The 15,637-nt window shown below is 45.2% G+C and overlaps 1 protein-coding gene across 3 annotated transcripts in view; it reads left to right on the forward strand.

Moving 5' to 3' along the window:
• The window catches only part of OPHN1 (oligophrenin 1), a 2,670,560-nt gene that overhangs the window by 2,410,227 nt on the left and 244,696 nt on the right, over positions 1-15,637 (forward strand). The gene's annotated exons all lie outside the window — the stretch shown is intronic.

Genomic DNA, 15,637 nt, shown 5'->3' on the forward strand with positions numbered 1-15,637 from the left:
TGCTTTCTGGGTGTGAGACTGAATACAGCTTCCCAGATGGCCTTTTTGACCCCGGACAAACAAAGAAGCCTTTCTCTTTATTTCCAGCAAATGTCTCTACGGTCCAGGCTGACTGCAAGGACAGTCCTTCAAGCCTTGGGGTTCATGGCATCTTGTATTCTGGTGTTTCCCAATGCCAAATTGCATATGAGGAAGCTTCAATGGTATCTCAAAAATGTGTGGACACAGCACTGCCAAGATTTAGACACTGTCATTCAGATAATACCTTGCATTCAGAAGGAGTTTTTGTGGTGGGCTCAGGAATGTCACCTAAACAAGGGACTCTCTGTGACCCGGCCAGAGGCGAGTCAGATTCTAACGACAGATGCCTCGGACAAGGCTTGGGGTGCACACCTCAATGGAAAATGGGTGCAAAACACGTGGCCTGTCAAACTCCAACATTTGCATATCAACTTGAAGGAAATGTTAGCAGTCCAGTTTGCATTGATGGCTTTCAAAGATTTACTTCACCCAGGGCAGGTGTTGATTCAAACAGACAACACTACTGTCATGTGGTACATCAACAAGCAGGGGGAACCCATTCTTACCCTCTTTGCAGGCAAGCGATGATTCTGTGGGAAACTGCTCTCAATCTACACCTCAATCTTCAGGCAAGGTTTCTACCAGGAGCACAGAACTCCTTAGCAGATGTATTGAGCAGACAAATAGTGGATCCTCACGAGTGGAAATTGGATCCTCATGTATTTCAACAGTTGACAGTGTTATGGGGAACTCCAGACATAGATCTGTTCGCTTCTCCTCTAAATTACCAGTTGCCAAAGTTTTGCACAAAAATGTTTCATCACACAGCTTGGAAGGTGGACGCTCTATCATTCAGTTGGAACAATCTGCATGTATATACCTTTCCACCTCTGCCTCTTCTTCCCAAGGTACTTTTGAAGGCCAGACAAGACAAGCCAACCATGATTTTGATAGCACCGGATTGGCCTCGACAACACTGGTACCCACTACTGAGGAGTTTAGTACGAGAACCTCCATGGCCTCTGCCTTTGATTCCGCACCTTTTGTCACAAGAGGACAGTCACTTCCTCAATGTCAAGATACAGTCTCTGCATCTAACAGCCTGGCATATTCTGTTTTAGACTCTGGAAGGTCTCAGCTTCCATAACAAGTTTTGAATGTTATTTTGGAGGCCAGGAGGCCTAGTACCAGGAAAGTTTACGCGGATAAATGGAGGAGATTTTTTATTTGGAGCAAAGGAAAGGACCTTGATGTCTCCAAACCTGATTTAAGTGTTGCTCTTCAATATCTTACTGAGCTATTGGACAAGGGTTTGTCTTTCTCCTCAATAAAGGTTCATGCTGCAGCCATTTCTGCTCACTATGATTGTGACCCTCCTTTATTCTCTCATCCTTGGTTTAAGCAATTTCTTAGAGGGGCAAAGAATATAAGACCCCACGTAGAGCTCCTACTCCTGCTTGGGATCTCAATTTTGTGTTGGAAAAACTTACTCTACAACCTTTTGAGCCTGCAGCTACTGCCGAGTTAAAGTATTTATCATGGAAAACTGCTTTTTTGTTGGCCATTACCTCTGCAAGAAGGGTTTCTGAATTACAGGCCCTCATGGCAGTGGAGCCTTTCCTGATTTTTCATAAGGATAGGGTATCTTTACGTACTAATCCTTCCTTTATGCCTAAAGTGGTTTCTAGTGTGGCCTTAAATCAAACTATTCATTTGCCTTTTTATGCAAACCCCCAAAATAAAGGGGAGAAACTTTTGCATACTTTGGATATTCACAGGCAGTTGCGTTTTTATTTGAGCAGAACCAAGGAGTTCAGACAGTCTCAGCAATTGTTTGTTTCTTTTGCTTTGGGTTCACAGGGTAAACCTGTTTCAAAACAAACTATTTCTAAATGGATTGGGTTTTGTATTTCTTTCTGTTATTCCCATCATGGTAAGGAGATTCCTGCTGGAATCAGGCCTCATTCCACTAGGGCTACTGCTACTTCTACGGCCTTTCTAAGTAGGGTAGCTACAACAGACATTTTGGAGGCAGCTTCTTGGAGTTCAGTGCATACCTTTTCTAAACATTACCACCTTCCTCTTTATTCTAAGTCAAGGGCTGGATTTGCCACTGCAATTTTACAGGGCATTTTAGCGGCCCCTAATGGTTTATGATTTTTACCATCCTCCCTTTCCCGTTGCTTTGGGATTCTACCCATAAGTAAGGACTGCAGCAATGTGAGATGAAGAACATAGTACAGTTTTGTACCTACCATAAATGTAGATGTTCGAAGATCCACATTGCTGCAGTCCAATTTACCCTCCCTCCTTCCCCACTGTAGTTTGACTTGGTGCTATGCTTTAGGTGATGGTTGTTGTTGGGCATGTTTTTGGGAGGTATTCTGTTTTTGGCTGTGGCCTTTCTGGTTTGGCCTTCTGACATCTGGGGCAAGAAAAGACTGAGGATATGACGTCGATCATGCGCCTTTATACCCTGACGCTCTGATGTCAGATCTAGGCGCCCATGACCGACGTCAGCCTAATACTTTGGTATTTGGGCCGACCGAGGACAGCGGACTACCCATAAGTAAGGACTTCAGCAATGTGGATCTTCGAACATCTACATTTATGGTAGGTACAAAACTGTACTTTTCTCTGTTTTTACATTGTTTTTGTGAGTTACAACTATTTTATTTATTAATTTTATTTTTATTTTACATTTGTTAACTGGGAAAATCCGACTGGACACAGGTCCTTTTTCAGCGGAGGCCCGGGGAGAAAAGCTCCACAATACAGTACAGTACAAATGAGGATTTCATTTACATCTATAACTACAATTCAACATGAAATATTCAGATATTAACGTCTTCTTTGCAGGACTATTTACAAGGACATAACAGACTCATTTCAGCATGTAGTAGACAGAGTTAAACATTTCTGGTATGTCAACATTACAGCATGCAATAATCCGATATTAACATGTTGTTAGCAGGACTATATACAAATACAGTTACAGACTCGTTTCAGCATGTAGTAGAACGTTTAACTATCCTTTTGTCTTTCTTACTCTTCCATCAAGCTTCATTTACTGACCATTTTAGCAGGTCTGCCCATGGATCCTCCTCTTTCAATGCAGTCTGATGTAATAATGTTTTTGTAAGGGGTTTTGCATAAAAGACCTCCAAGGAATCTTGTGGTACCTCTTTAGGATCTTAATTTTGTATTACAGAAGATAACATTTTCTCTATTTGAACCAGCTAACCTGGCTGACTTGAGGTTCTTAAGATAGAAAACTGTTTTACTGATTGTTCTAACTACTGCAGCAAGAGTCAACCCTATTTTATTTTCTACAGATAAAGGGTATCCTTGAGAACTTTTCCTTCTTTTTTTGGTAAAAAAATGCAGCTTTATTGAAATTTAACCAATGCATCACAAACCATGACAGATTCCCTGGCAGTTGGCCCTAGATTTTATAATGTAAAAATAGAATCTGATGTCACTCTTCGCTTAATCCTTGACTGTGGGTTCAGTTTCGTATCTTGGAACCAACTTGGCTGTTATTCCTGCTTGCCCCTTCCAAAAACTCTTGAGATTAGCTCTACCCATAGTGCTCCTCTCCAGATTACCTCAGATCTTGTTTGCCGCTTTAAGTGCCAGACGCTTTCCTCTCCTGTCAGCTCTCGAATTAGCAATTTATTACAACTGTGTTATCTGTTTTTTGAATTCTTTCTAAATAGTTGTTTCTATAAGACCTTATTCTTTACCCAGCTCCTCTACTCTTAACTTTTCTGGTGTGTTTTTCATCCGGTTTGCCATCATTGGTAGTCACTCCTTCCTCTTTCCTACCATTACAGTAATCTTCCGTACCATTGTTGGTACCTCTTTTCCTCTATTCTTTTACTGCTACAGTAACTCTTTCATACCATTGTTGGTACGTTTTTTCCCTTAAAAGAAAATAAAAACTTTCTCTTTTCTGTGTGTGTGTGTGTGTGTGTGTGTGTGTGTGTGTGTGTGTGTGTGTGTGTGTGTGTGCGCACCTGTGTGTGCTTGTGCCTTTGTTGACATGGTTTTGTTTGTTTGTGTCTTTTGGCTTTTCCCGGTTAGGAGTCGTCACAGTGGAACTCCAGTCCGCTAATGATTGCCAGTTGATTTTTATGTACCGGCTTGCCAGGCTTGATGCACAACCTTCAATGAAGGTACGCCCTTTCACACATGTCTCTATGCAGAAGACGCTGTAGCTGAGAATCGAACCAGACAGCGTCTTACTGTGAGGCGACAACGCTACCGCAGCACCACCACCGCAGTATTCTTTGTTGACATGGTTGAAAAGACTAAAAGCGTTTCTGGCTTCAAGAGATGCCAGAAGTTTGACTGTAAACTGCCAAATTCTGATGGACATGACTTGTGTGTTTACTGCTTGGGCCTGGTACACCTTCAAGAAGACAGTGCCGTTTGTCATGGCTTTAGCCACTGGGCCCTTGTAGAGAGGAAAAACAAGTTAATTCTGAAAGGCCTGATAAAATCTTGCTTCAATGAGGCCATATCTGTGACTTCTAAGACTGATGTTAGCTCTTTCTAAGACTGATGTTAGCTCCCCTTTTTCTTCCCCTTCCTACAGGGATGAGGGTTCTTCTAAGAAGAGGAGCTGTTCGGTTCCAACACTCTCATTTGAGCCACCTGTTAAAAAGCTAGGTCTTCCCTGGTTTACATAGTTTTGGCGGAACCGGAGGGAAAGCAGTTGCCATCAATGGCACCATCAGTACCAATCTGTGCACCGATAGTGTGTTCCTCAACTCAGACCTTTTCACCTTCCTCCATTCCACTGATCTCAGAACCAAAAGAGTTTTCTTTCAAGGATTTGCCACAAACAGAGTACTCTCCAAAAATTGACCCATTTGTGGACCGACTCCCATGCCCATTTTTGGATAGACCCCAGTCTGCGTCAGTCTATTTGGTCCGTTCCATCAACAGCCTCACGGAATCCGATATTATGAGGCTAGTGAACCAGCTCCTGGTGGCAAGTGGATTAGCCATGTCCTTGGTTCCTAGCACTTCTGGCTCTGGAATGTTACATATCTCTCAACCGATTCTTGTTCCTCCTCTGACTCCAACTGAGCATTTAGAGTTCCCGGTTCCGACAGTCCTGGCATCGACTGTATTGGTGTCAGTGAGAGCCTTGTCTCTGGCACTGATAACTACCCTGAGCCCTTTGGTTCTGTTGGAACTGGACACTTCTCAAGTTTGGAGCTTCGTTGTTGGTTCCAGGAAGTATGGTTTGACACTGATCTTATTGGAGCCATCCATGCTTCGCGGAGCTTTGGCACACGTAAGTTCAACTCCAGCTTTGGGTTTAGAAACAGTTGCCTCAGTGGGGAATGGGACCAGGGTTTTGCAGGAATTTATTTTGATTCCGGGTTCCTATTCATCTACAGGGGAGCCTGATTTCCAAGCCATGGAGAGGGCCTTGTCCACTACTGGCTCACAGTTGATTCCTCTCTCATCGGAACAACTCCCCAGTCCTTCTCTTGCCCAGAGCTATCACCAGTCTCTGCCTTCAGACAGTGGGAACTGAAACCTCAGGATTCAACCGTGGTCTTTATATCCTCTTGAGACACCTCCCTGGCCAGTCCCACCAAGGAGATACCCCACAAGAGAAAGTGCAAAGGGAGGACTTGGACGCCCCTGGAGAATCTTACACAGAAGATACTGACTTTGATGAAGGGGAAGGTTCCCCAAGGTCTCCCCCAGAAGATGTCTCATTTGGTGACATTTTAGAGATACTTAAACAGAGGGTGGCTGGACTTCCCAACAACGTTGCTCAAAGGAGTCAGTATACCTAGAGGCTTTCCATGCCCAACCATCTGCTTCTTAGATCTCTCTGCCCACTGACAATCTAATTAAACTGGTTGCCCAATGGGCTTGAAAGATTCCTGATTCCATTGAACCAATCCCTAAGAGACCAGACCATGTACTGTTACCTCCAGCGGATCAATGGCATTGGGCTAAAGGGGTGCCAGTGGATGTCATGTTGATTGCAGCAGCCACCAAAAAGGAACTGGCTGACGAAAGTCTTACTATCCATTCTCCTTATAAGGACTCTGGGAAGATGGATAGATTTGGGAAGTGCGTATATGCTTCATTGACCTTCGCGCTTAGATCCTTGAACTTTATGGCACATTTCACCAGGCTTCAAAGAAATCTGATAAAGGAGTTATTGAGCACTGTTACAGGAACTGTAGTTGAGGGGATTCAGGCTAAAGTAGCTTCCCAGCTGGCAGCCCTTAATTCAAAATGTAATTCATCTATGAGGCTCATTGTGCACGCAGTTGAAGGGACAACTAGGGCAACGGGTTCCAGCGCAGCTATGAGGAGAAATGCCTGGATGCACATATGCAAATTTGGGGAGCCATTTAAGTCTTCTTTTGTCAATGCTCCCTTTGATGAAACATCCGTTTTTGGCCCCAAAGTTAATGGGACCCTTGCCAGATTGAGAAAGATGGAAAGACACTTTCTGCCGTGGGAGTATGCTTTTCTACTCCTCAATGGCCCTACTCTAAGAACCAGAAAAGTGGAAGGCTGTGGTTCAAAAAGTCCCAAGGGTCTTTCCAGGACTCACATGGTAACGATTCCCCCTGGGGCAGAGGGGGAGGTTGTAATGGAAGACACCATGCTAGAAGTAGAGGTGGCCCACAAAATCAAGGTTCCAGGGATTCTTTCCCTGGCAATTCCTATCAGCGCTTCTGAATGGAGGCCTGATTGCCATTCTCTGGAGGCAGTCGGGGGACGACTTTCCCTTTACCTACCTGCCTGGCTAACAATAACAATGGACAATTGGGTGCAGAGGATCATAGCCAGAGGTTGCAATATTCCCTTCTCGAAACAACCCAAGCAACCAAAGAGAATCCCAGCTGTTCCACCCAGTCACAAGGATGCGGCAGTTTTAGGAGTTCAAAAACTACTCGAGAAAAGAGCCATCCGAACAGTCCCACCAGACCAGATAGGATCCGGGGTTTACTCAAGATTCCTTTTAGTGCCAAAGAAACTGGGGACTGGAAACCAGTTTTGGATCTCAATGTCTTGAACAAGTCAGTTCAACAAACCAAATGGTCACAGTTCAGTCTACTCTCCCGCTCTTAGGAATAGACGATTGGATGTGCTAAGTAGGTCTTCAGGATGTATATTGTCATGTAAAAATAGACAAATGCATGGCAGTGGTCACAGCTCACTTCAGACTGCAAGGATTCTGGGTGTTTCCATACCTAGATGACTGGCTCATTGCCGCAACCACCAGGCATCTATTGCTGCAAGCAAGGAACTATGTCCTAGAAATTTGCTTGTTGATGATCACCATAAGCTATGAAAAATCCCATCTAGAGCCAACACAGCATTTAGAGTTCATAAGAGTGGTGCTGGAAACAAGCACCGGTATCACGTCTCTACCCCAAGAAAGACTTCAAAGAATAAAGTCACAAGTCCGCAAGATTATCCACAACAGAACAGTGACTGCAAGACTGGTATTACAGACTCTAGGATCTATGGCAGCCACCATCACTTTAGTTCCCCTTGCAAGGTTTCACATGTGAATTCTACAATCACTCTTGGCCTCACAATGGTCATTACTGACACAATCAATGTTGCTTCAAGTTTGGATCACCAGTTTATGCAAAAAGACCTGAGTTGGTTGCTCCAATTCAGTGACATTCTCTTGGGCCTTCCTTTTGTCCCTCTTCAACCCCAAGCCATAGTGACCACGGATGCATCCTGAATGGGGGGGGCATTATCTGGGAAAGACAGCCCAAGGCACTTGGTCCCAGTTAGAGGCCAATGTGCACATCGATGTTCTAGAAATGAGGGTGGTGCTTCTAGCGTTAGAAGCATTCCAAGAAACCCTCCCCTTGGAAACGATTGCGATCCAAACATGTCAGTGGTTTGGTACATCAACAAGCAAGGGAGAACCAGATCTTAACCTCTTTGTCAAGAAGGTCTCAGAGTTTGGCAGTGGGCAATTTCAACTGACTACTTTCTAGTTGCAAAGCATGTCCCAGGAAGCTCCAACATGATTGCGTACAAATTGATTAGGAGCATCCTGATGCCTCACAAGTGGTCTCTCAACTCTTTGGTGGAGGAAAAGATATTCCGTCAATGGGGTTAACCCTGCTCTGATCTCTCTGCATCCCCTCTGAACAGGTGCAGCAGCTACTTTGCCCTGATTCCCCCCTCCGGGGGAACCATCGAGAGATGCTTTCCTTCACTATTGGCCCCCCAGTCTTCTGTATGCCTTTCCCCGATTCCTCTCATTTTCCAGTTTCTGAAGAAAGGCAACAGGTCGAAGAACAAGATAGTTCTCATTGCTCCATTCTGGCCTCGACAGATATGGTTTCCCTTTCTGTGGCCTCACTTAATTCAGAAACCTTGGACACTGGACCCAGCTCCAGACCTATTGTCCCATCCAGAGGAACTCATTCACATGAATCTACAAAATCTGAAGCTCACTGCATGGCTTCTCCAGTTCCAATGATTGCCAGACATACCAAGCTTACTGCCCCGGTTCAACAAATTGTGTAGCCTCCCACAAACCTTTGACTGGACGGTTATACAGCAGCAAGTGGCAAAAATTTTCAAAATGGGCTACAGACTGCAATCGCAACCTATGTTCTGCATTGGTTCATAAGTTCTTAGAATTTTTAGCATCGCTTTTCAGTGTGGGAGCATCTTTGTCAACTGTATGGGTTCATGTAGCTGCAATTTCAAATTTTCATAATGTTCTAAGTGATACAGCTCTAATGTCACACAAACTTTGTAAAGCCTTTCTGAAAGGAGCCTTATTAGTGAGACCACCATACAAGGATCCGTCTACTCCTTGGGACTTGAATTTTGTGCTACAGTCTCTAATTAATCCCTCATTTGAACCATCAGCAAATTGCGATTTTAAGTATTTATCCTGGAAAACCTCATTTTTGTTTGCTATTACTTCTGCTAGAAGAATGTCTGAGTTACAGGCCTTACTTGCAAGCCTCCTTGCCTAATCTTTCATAAGGACAGGGTATCTTTGTGAACAAATCCTTCCGTTTTACCAAAAATAGTATCTGACACTAATATCAATCAAACTTTACAACTTCCAGTATTTTTTCCCAAATTGTCAAACAAAGGCGAATACTGTTTGCATTTGCTAGATGTTCACAGACAATTACATTTTTACCTCCACAGAACAAAAGAAAAGAGAAAATCTGATCAGCTGTTTGTTTCATTCTCTTCTTCTGCTGCTGTGGACAAACCAGTTTCTAAAGTTACTCTGGCTAGGTGGCTCAAGGACTGAATAACCTTCATTTATAACAAAAGGAAAGTGCAGCTGCCGGGACCTGTAAAGGCACATTCTATGAGGGCAATAGCCGCGTCCACAGTCTTCCATGTCAGAGCTTCTATAGATGATGTATGTGGCTGCTTGGGCACCCTTGCATACCTTTGTTAATTATTACAAGTTAGATCTGGTCTGTAGGGGACAAGAATCGTTTGGTTTGATGGTGCTCAGGAATATTCTTCCGTGAGACATCCCAGGATTTCAGCAGCTGGAGAGACTGTCTCAGTCAAGGATTAAGTGAAGATTGACAACATCAGAAGTTATGTATTACCATAATGTTCCATCTGTGTTGTCGATCTTCCCTTTTCCTTGACATCCTCACTGTTCTTCCCCCTGCCTTTTGGGCTTCTTGGTGGAATATATCAAGCCCAACTGACTGACTTATTCCTTTCTGATTATAGATATGGACTCTGAGCTGTTATTTCTTGTCTGTCACTATTTTATGCAAACTCAGTCTGAGGTAATCATGAGAGGAGCATTATGGGTAGAACTAAGCTCAAGAGTTTAATCAGACACAGACTTGGATGATAGTGAGGGCTCCCCACTGTACTTTGGCCCACCGAACCACTCTGGCAGGATGAGGAGGTGATCTTTGAGGCATACTGTTCTGCCCCTTCTAAATCTTGGGTGGTTCCTCTGGCAGATCATCTAATTGATCTGGACATCAGGAGGCCGTGACAGGAACCAGACACAAACAATGCAGATGTTCTTTGTGTTTCACTGATGCAGTCATCACACTTGGGTTATCCTGCCAGGGGTAGCCCTCATTCGGCCTGAATACCAGAGGCTTAGTATTTCTGCGTCGGTTGCTGTCACTCCAGGACTGACGTCAGGTCGTCAGTGGTATAAAATCAGGCAGCCAACGCCATTACATCAGTCTTTCTTGCTGAGAAGCCCGAAGCAGAAGCATTTCACACAAGTGCTGGTCGGCCGCTACCTGGGTTTTCATTTCCGAATTGAAGTTGGTCTTCTAAAGCTAACTACCCCATTGGGGATCCTTTTTTCTTGCTTTAACCGATGTCAGAAAAAGTTAACAGCTGTTTCTCCTGTGAAAAGCAAATACCACACCGAGATTTCCATTCTTACTGCATCACCTGTTTAGGCCCAGACCATGACGTCCCTCGCTGTCAGTTTTGTGCTTTGTTCAATGCCAGAACTATATGTCATCAGGCCCTTTTTGTAGTTAAATATTTTCGATCTCCATATTACGAAATGGCTTCGGTAAGCCATCTGACTACCGATCTTCCAAAAAAACCAAGGATAAAGACAGAGACAGACCGCACAGGTTCAAAACTGCCGACAGTGCTGCCGTTAAGCTAGTCGCAGTTCACCGGTTCTCAGGGAGGTGCTTTCACAGCCCCTGATGCCTGCTTCTGTGGATTCGCAGGCCGCTACCGACACCCGTTTGGAGTCCAGTATGCCACGAGACTCTTCTTTGACTAAGGATCCTGCAGATGTCTCTACCATGGATGGGTTTGGAGCCGCTGAGCATGCACCAGCTTCTGAGGAAGTTCTTCGCACTACCAATACTTGACACAAACCGATGACTTCTTTCACGTCTTCAGTTCTTTCTAAAACTACCAAGTTTCTAAGGCCCGGTGTACGAACTATGCCTAAAAAAAAGACAACCCAAGCTCAAGTACCTGTTTCCATGCCTCATTCTCAAATGCTTAAAAAGGCAGAAGACCTTATCATGCTTATTAGGAGAAACCAGCCTATCCCTTCCAAAAGAAGAAGAAGAGATTTGTCCCCAGCAGTTTTATCTGACCAACAGTCCGATGACTCTGAGGTTTCTGAATATGAAGACATGCAACCCTTGTCTGCTTATGAGGATTCAGATGCAGAGGAATCCATTCCTTCTGTCTCTCCTCCAGAGGATGTTTCATTTGGTGAAACCCTACATACTTTAAGGGAGCATTTCCAATAGGAGTGGCAGGACTAGCCTCAGTCCAAAAGGAGACTCAGGGAATTCTTAGATTTACCACAGCACAGACCTTTAGCCATTCCTCCTGTCCTATATGTTGTTGATGATGTCTTTATGGAATCCAGTTTAACTCCTGACACACTTCCAGCTGCTCCCAGGAAGCCTGATAGGTATTAGAGTCCCTGACTCACACAAATTTCTTTTCAAAAATCCTACTGCTGACCCAGAGGTCATCTCCCAAGGACTTAAAGGAATAAAAGCAACCACAGCTAAGAATTCCACCCCCTCGGACAGGGATTCCCAAGCTTTACACAGATGGGGTAAAAAAGTATACACCTCTGCAAATCTTGCCATTAGAGCACTAAATTGTCAGTTCCACATGCTGAAATACCAGCAACACACAATGGAACTCCTTAAACAAAAAATATCTAACTTTCCGGCTTGTGCAGAAAATAAAGACTTAGAGGAGCTTATGCATTCTGCAAGCCAAGGTACTAAACACATCTTGCAATGCTTTGACACCCTAGAAGTATCCTGCAGGGCAGCAGTCACAGGTTCTGTACTTAGAAGGCATTCTTGGCTTAAGGAACAGACCTTGCCAGACCATGTCAAATCAAAACTATTGGACGCAGCATTGAACAAAGACAATTTGTTTGGCACCAAGGCAGAAGAGGTCTTAAAAAAGATGGAAGAAAAAGCTAAATCTATGCAGACAGTTAAATACTTCTTACAGGTCCAGCCTCCGAGGTTCAGTAGGCATTGCCTCTCCAAGCACTGTAGGTCCTTTCCAGCCCCCTCAAGGCCAGCTCAGACAAGACCTAGGGGTAGCAGACCCCCCCCCCCAGGCAACACTCCCAGGTAATGCAGAGATCTAAGCAGTGGAGTTTTTCCATTTCAAAAACAGGGAGTGCTAAGCCACCCCCTTATGGAAAGAACTCACAGTGACTTACTCCTCCACCCCTTACCTCTGCCCACCTGCTTGTGCCCCTAGGAGGAAAACTCTCCTCCCATGCAAAAAACTGGGCCTCTATAACCTTCGACCAATGGGTCCTCAACATAGTGACCAAGGAATACAAATTTTATTTCCACACTCTGCCAACCCCAAAAGGGTTCCCAGATCTTCCTCCAAACCAGTGGGCAGAGGCCCAAAACCAAGTCCATTCCCTGCTCTCTATGAGGGCAATACAGCCTGTTCCTGCAGACCAGAGAGCCCAAGGTTTCTATTCCAGGCTTTTCCTGATACCCAGAAAAGAGGGCACCTGGTGCCCAATCCTTTATCTATCAATTCTAAATACCTTCCTGGTGATACCAAAATTCAAAATGCTCACCCTCCAACAGCTTCTTCCTATGCTATCCAAGGATGCTTGGTTAGCCACCTTAGACCTAAAAGAGGCCTATCTACACATCCCAGTGAGGGATTCCTGCAGGAAATATCTACATTTCAGGGCAGGATCTATGCACTTTCAGTTCTCTGCGCCTCCCTTTGCCTTATCCACTGCTCCCAGAGTTTTCACAAAATGCCTGGCTCCATTCATTGCTTTCTGCTGACAAAGGAATATTCAAATTTACCCCTACTTAGACGACTGCGTGATTCAGGCAGATAGTCAGGAAAAGCTGTTACAGCACCTGACCTTTGTACAGAACCTACTGACCTCCCTGGGGTATACTATAAATGAAAGGAAATCCAAACTAGTACCCACTCAAAAAAAATTGTATTCCTGGGAGCAAGCCTGGACACAGCATCCCAGATGGCATTCCTTAGTCCAGAAAAACAAGCCTATCTGACAGGCTACTTCTCTCAACTAGCCACCAGAACCCAGTTATCAGCAAGGAAAATCCTGCAGGCTCTAGGGTTCATGGCATCCTGATTTCTACTCATTCCATATGCCAGACTTCATATAAGGAAACTTCAATGGTACCTAAAAAGCCTTTGGTGTCAACACTCTCAGGACCTGGAAACTATCATAGCCATGATACCCTGTCTAAGGAAATATTTTCTTTGGTGGGCAGCAGCATGCAACCACAATAAGGATCTTCCCTTCTCACAACCCCACGCTGCCCAGACCCTAACCACAGACACATCAGATTATGCCTGGGGTGCACACCTGGACGGCAGGTGCATTCAGGGCCATTGGAGCCCAAATCAAATACATCTGCACATCAGCCAAAAAGAGATGCTAGCTGTTCAGCATGCTGTGACAGCTTTCAGACCCCTACTCTCCCCAGGGCCTCTACTGATCAAAACAGGCAACATCACAGTGATGTGGTACATCAACAAGCAGGGAGGAACTCACTCTTTTTCCCCTCTACAGGCTCGCGATGACCCTTTGGCACATGGCTTCAGCCATGCAGATTCACCTATAAGCACAATTCCTGCCAGGCTCCCAAAACTCTCTGGCAGACAACTTAAGCAGAAACTTCCTAGACCCACACGAGTGGCAGCTAGACCACAGCACCTTCAAACTTGTAACCCAGAAATGGGGCACCCCAAAGGTGGACCTCTTTGCCTCCCACAACACTCACCAGCTCAGCAAATTCTGCATCAGGGAACCTCACAGCAAGGCCTGGAAAGTGGATGCCCTAGCCTTCCAATGGGTAAACCTCTCAATCTATGTATTTCCCTCTCTACCTCTCCTTTCATGGGTACTACTCAAAATAAGGGAGGAAAAACCAAGAGCAATCTTGATTGCCCCAGACTGGCCACGCCAGCACTGGTACCCACTGCTGTGCAGTCTGTCCCTCCTGCACCATGGCACCTACCTCAGATCCCAACTCTTCTGACCCAGCAGAATGGGGAATTCATGCATCCACAACTGCAGACTCGGAACCTGGCAGCCTGGCTTATTCCCTGACCTCTCCTCCAGTTGCCAGCCTAGGCAAGCAAGTCCTGAATGTTATACGTGAAGCCAGATGCCTCAGCACTAGAAAATCCTATGCTGACAAATGGAAAAGGTATTGCACCTGGAGCCAGGCTAAAGGAGCTGAAACAGCACAGCCCTCCCTACCTCTCATCCTGGCTTACCTAGCAGACCTACTACACAAGGGCCTATCCTTCTCTACTATTAAAATTCATGCCTCTGCCATCTCTGCTCATTACAGCACAGAGCCACCACTCTTTTCTCACCCTCTCATCAAACAGTTCCTAAGAGGGGTTAACAATTTAAGGCCACCCAGAAGAGCTCCTACCCCAGCTTGGGACCTTAACTTTATGTTGGAAAAACTCACAGTACCCCCCTTTGAACCTGTAGCTTCAGCAGAGTTAAAATTCCTCTCTTGGAAAACAACTTTGCTTCTGGCCATCACTTCAGCTAGAAGAGTTTCAGAGCTACAAGCACTCATGGCTGTAGAGCCCTTCATCATTTTTCATGCTGATAGGGTCTCCCTCAGGACTAACCCAACTTTCATGCCTAAAGTGCTGTCCGGTGTGGCTCTCAACCAATCAGTTCATTTGCCCACCTTTTTCCCTAACCCACAAAACAAGGGGGAAAGGATTCTGCATTCTCTAGATGTGCACAGACAGCTCAGATTCTACCTGGATAGGACTAAATCTTTTAGGAAGACTGACTAATTGCTAGTCAGCTTTGCAGCAGGGGCAGAGGGCAAGGCCATATCCAAATAAACAATCTCCAAATGGATAGCACACTGTATCCATTTCTGCTAGAAAGACAATGGGAAACCGCCCCTAAGTGGGTCAGTGTGCATTCCACAAGGACAACCTCCACCTCTGCAGCTTTTCTCAGAGGGGGTCCCTACCAGGGACATCCTGGAGGCTGCATCTTTGACTTCTGTTTATACCTTCACCAAGCATTACCACCTGCCTATCATTTCCAAATCCAGGGCAGGTTTTGCAACCGCAGTCTTCAGGGCATCCTAGCCAGCTCGCAGTGTTCTTGACTGCCTTCACCCTTTTCTTCAACTTTGGGAATCAACCCAAGTGTGATGACTGCAACAGTGAAACACAAAGAACATAGTACAGTTGTGTACACTTACCATAAATGTAGATGTTCGACTGTATTCACTGTTGCAGTCCTGGTTTCCCACCCTCCTTCCCCCTTGTCTGTCTCTCTCTCTCTCTCTCTTCCTCTCTGCTTACAGGGATTTTTGGTATTTACTTTATACTGGTGGTGATGTTCATCGTGCATACAGCTGCAATCATAACAGATGGGTTCTCCTGCCATCAGGCGGGTCCTCGGTCGGCCGAATTCCAAAGTCTAGGTCCGGCGTCGGTTGTCGTCGCTTCTTCCCTGATGTCAGTGCGACAGGGGTATAAAGGAACCAGCCAACGCCATTTTCTTCAGTCTTTCTTGCCGCGCGGTGCCCGAAGCAGTTCGCAAGTGCCGGTCGGCCAGCTC

Source organism: Protopterus annectens, chromosome 15.part0 (genome assembly GCF_019279795.1).
Source record: "Protopterus annectens isolate FY-2018-M chromosome 15.part0, PAN1.0, whole genome shotgun sequence".
NCBI classification, from domain to species: domain Eukaryota; kingdom Metazoa; phylum Chordata; order Ceratodontiformes; family Protopteridae; genus Protopterus; species Protopterus annectens.